Source organism: Apium graveolens, chromosome 6 (genome assembly GCF_009905375.1).
Source record: "Apium graveolens cultivar Ventura chromosome 6, ASM990537v1, whole genome shotgun sequence".
NCBI lineage: Eukaryota > Viridiplantae > Streptophyta > Magnoliopsida > Apiales > Apiaceae > Apium > Apium graveolens.
In genome coordinates, this window is record NC_133652.1 from 64022558 (window position 1) to 64027475 (window position 4918).

Sequence of the window (4918 nt, forward strand, 5' to 3'; positions counted from 1 at the left end):
CAGACACACTGGCCATGGTCGAGTTTAATTTTTGTTTAAAAAAAACAGAAACCCAAAATTAATATTATAAAAACGATCAAAATCAAAATCAAATGTTATAAAATTAGCGAAATTTTGAACCCAAACATAAACATAAAATTCGATGGTTTTTAATATATTATTATATTATGAAATCCAAATCAAACCGAAAAAAATAGAAAAAAATGGTTTGTGTAGTTTAGTTGGATCCCGAGAAAAAACAATGTCCAATAATACTGCATGCATTTTATGAGTTTTTAATTTGGTACATATTTTGTAGCTAATTTATTTTAAAAATAAACATAAGAACATAAGAACATCAATCAAATGAAGTATTTAGTAACACTAAAAAAATTGAAAAATTATGAAACTTATAGTTTTAATAGATATTTATTATAAAAAAATATTAAAACAAAAATAATAAATTATAAATTATAAAGATTGTGCCAAAAAGTGATATCAAAACTTAAACACGTATATTTAATAAAATAGATATATTTGATATAATTATATAAAAATATATATGACTTAAAATTATCTTCATTATATTTAAATTAAATTAATTGGGATAAAAGACTTATTTGTGATTTCAATTCTGATTTAATTGAGAATATTTATATTTTAAATATTTTTTAAGTAAAAAAATATAATCTAATATTATCATACAAATTTATATATTTTATAAAACAAGTTGAAGTTAAAATCGGGGTGTAATCTGTTACAATATTATTAATACGGGTTGCATATTGTAATAATATAAACATAAACAAATTATTCCGATTTTACTCTTGAAAATTGTTAAAAGAGGTGCGATATTAAACGAAATTATAAGTTGAGCGATGCATTCTGCCAAAATTAAAAGTTTAAGATCAAACTGAAAGAGTGAATATCTATAAAGGGTGCAAAGTGCAATTTTTTCAAAAAAATTCCTAGAAAAAGGTCTCAGGAAAATTTCCCGAAAAAAAAATTTCAGGAAAAAAGTTTCCCGAGAAAAGTATCTTCGAAGAAATTTTTTTTCCAAAAAAAGGAATAATTTTCCGAGAGAAAATTCGGCTATAAAATTCTTGCAAAAATATTCCCGCGAGAAGTAATGGAGAGAAAAGTTCCCGGGAAAAAGAAATTCTCGAGAAACTTTTCTTGGGAAAAATTTTCTGAAAAATAATTATCAAAAATTTATCTAGAAGAAATTTGTAAAAAAAATATCAAGAAAATTTTCATTGAAATGACACGTATTTTGATAGAATGAGTGGGATTACATCTTATCACTTTATAAACAGATACCCCTCTGAACGTAAATAATTTGAAATTTAAATATTTGCACTTTGCGCCTTAATACTATGTTTCTAATACTATATTTCAAAAACAAATTTGTAACAGAATTTTTAGAAAATTCAGTTTGCACCTCAAAACTTCAAATTTAGGATTTAATATGCAACCCTTTCCAGAATTTTGTTGAATTGGATAGGGGTAAAATCGGAAATTTAACAATATACTTAATTAAAATAAAATTTAGGTTCAAATATTATGAAAAAGTGTATATTATTTTATATTAACTATAAAATAATAAATTTTTAATTTTCAAATAGCAATATTAATTTTACATTCAATTTTCATTTTTTTAATATCAATTTCAAAATTTTATTACTCTTCTTAATTTAATTTAATTATAAAATCAAAATTAATTGTTAAAATATTTTTTTGTAGAATTAAAAAGTACTAGCATTAATAATATAAAATGAAATCAAAACTGAAATTACTCTTATCATTTAAAAAATCAAAAACATACAATTTTGTATTAAAATTCAATTTTTAATACTATTTTAAAAGATATGAAATTACGTTACTTAATATATTTGCTGAATTTCCGATTTTATCCTATCCAATTCAACAAAATTCTGGAAAGGGGTGCATAATGAATCCGAAAGTTGAAGTTTTGGGGTGTAAACTAAATTTTCCAAAGTTCTGGTACAAATTTGTTTTTGAAGTATAACAATAGGGTGCAAACTGCAATTTACTCTAAATATTTTAATAATTTTTCGGTGTGACCATCCTCTAATCACTATTTTTTTTTTTTTGCAATTTTTGTTAGGTGTCTTATTTTTAATGTTATTGATGAATATATACATGATCCATCATTAAGTAATGACCAATAAAAAAATGTCAATCTTAGCCTATGCGAATATGCACACCATAAAAAAAAATTAAAGTTGTTTCAAAACAACATCCAATATATCATGAGCACAGAATTAACACGTGTGGTCGTCAGCTATATCTGAAATTATTTTGACAATATGCGAGTTTGATACGTGTAATTTTTTTTTGTCTGCTTAAAAAAAACTAGTTGAGCAAAAAATACTGTGCAAGTCCAAGAAGAAAAATTAAAGCAAATGGGTCAAAAAAAAATTATATTCAAAAATCAGGAAAACAATTATCACCTAATTTTCCTTTCCTAAAACATTTCAAATTTTAGTGAATTTCAAATTGACTAATAAAGTCGCTTGTACTTGTATAGCTGGAAACATAAGAAAAGAGGTCTCAGATTAATCAAATAAAAATTAAAAGCCTTCGATCAAACCAAAAACTAATCAACACATTAAAATTTTGATATAATTTGATCTAAAAGATAGTTCATGTCATTTAAATTTAAGTGTCACTCACAGCCATCCAAGACTTATGTGTAATTTTTCTCTGGTTCTTTTTTTTTCCTTTTTAGGGTAGGTAACCCTCATCCGCTAACCCTCGAATGCATAATGGGTAAATGCTATGGGCTCACGTCCTGCAAATCAGGTGAACCAAGGTAAACGGTATTAGGGTAAGTAACCCTCAGCCGCTAACCTTCTTCGGGTGGTGCATACTGAGTAAACCTTATGGGCTCACGTAATAGCCTGCAAACCACATAAACTAACGTAACACGTAATAGACGTAATAGCCTGCAAACCACGTGAACCAAGGTAAACCGCATTTAAGCGAGATGCTCTGACTCAGGAGACATAATCATAAATTTTCTTGCCGTGGATTCAAACTCGTGACAAGAGGATAGTTATCCCCTCTTTAACAAATCGAGTCAACCCATTTCTTGTGCATCTCTTCTCATAATTCTCCAATTTCCTCATTTCTTCTTAAATCTCATTTTTACTTTCTTCCCATTCAAATTCAAATGTCTTTTATCAATTTCTTTTTGCTAAATTCTTCCTTATAATATCTACATAAACATATACTATATCAATGCATGTGATATTTTTTTATTGGTAATATTTATTAATTAATTTTTGGATTATTTAAATTAACTACTAACTATTCTAATTATATGGTTAATGAAAATAAAACTTAAACCATTTACATATATATAAGTATATGTAAAAAAAGTTACATTAAATGAATTATTAGATTAAATTTAATACAATTTTAAAATAAATATAACAAATCTGGTCACAATACCTAATTTGGTACTGCAATAAAATATATCTATTTATTACCAATTATCTAGAATAAAAATTTCCCTGATAAATTAGAGAGAGCCCATCACGCATTGCTTCGATGCTTTGACCACATATAAAATAGATATCCCGTAAACTTTGCTAAATTGATAAGAAATTAGGTTTGAGTGCTATTAGCTATATTGATTAGCTATATTAAAGAAATAATTTTGTTATTTTCAAATTTTAACGATTATTTTTCAACAGCTATCTTTTACCTAAAAGAGTTATGAAAGAATTATTAATAAAAATCAATTATTTCTTAAAATATTACTGAAAACAAAAAAAATATATATTAAATAAAGGCATAATTAATGATGTTATTTTAATATTTTAAACATGATAAAAATTAGTTAACAAAAAATACTTTTATATATTATAAGACACCTAACTAAATTTTTATTATCATATTATTTTATCAGTAGTTTTTCTATATAAAATGTAAATTATAATAAATACAAAAGTAATTAATAACTATAGTTAAATTTAAAATTTTATATAGTATTTTTGTTAAAATGTTTTAACACATAACATTATTTATAATTAAAATATAAAATTAAAACAATAATCATAATATACATATGTATATGTATTAAATATGATTATTAAAAATGATTAATACATTTTCACATAACCCTAATTAAATAAGATCAGATTTTGTAGAGGATAAGTTTTGTATGGGGAGAGTGTACAATAAGTTGGAGAGTTAATTTTAATTTTGAGAGGGAAATAACATAGACTTCTCATTAACGGATGTAGGTTCTATAGGTATCTAAAATTATATTATACCCTACAGGTGTCGTACTTGGAGTAGGTTTTTTTCACATATTATTATTAGGTATATTTTTAAGCCACAAACAAATCATAGCTAACATGTACTTGTACTTATCTTGAATATGCTCTAACACGCAGATTTACAAAACTAAACTCCACAGATCACATCTTGGGTGACAAGTGTTAGGGAATAAGGATGCACCTCTAATTCTTAAATATATAATGCACATTTCTGACTTACATTTACCAAGATAAAGTATTACATTTGACGTCGATAACGCAGATTTGAACATGCATGTCTTAAAATGTGCATCAGCAATTCAGCATTGGTGTGTGTATCAAACATGATAGAGAAAATGTAAAATATTGAGTTATTGCTCTCAATTATTATTACTAAAAATTAAGCAACAACAAATTTACATTACCGAGTCCCTATTTGTTGATTTAGTGTAGCCATCTGAAGATCAATATATTTATCAGCTTCTTTTTCCGTAAAAATTGCATATTAAGCCAGTATAGGAACGGCTAAATGCTAATAATTAGAAAAAAATTGAGGTTTCACCCCAGCTGCTTAGAATCGTGAACATCCTCCTATACTTTGTAGGTCACTGGAGCTAATGTTGAAAATTAGTATCAGGAATTCAGCCTAG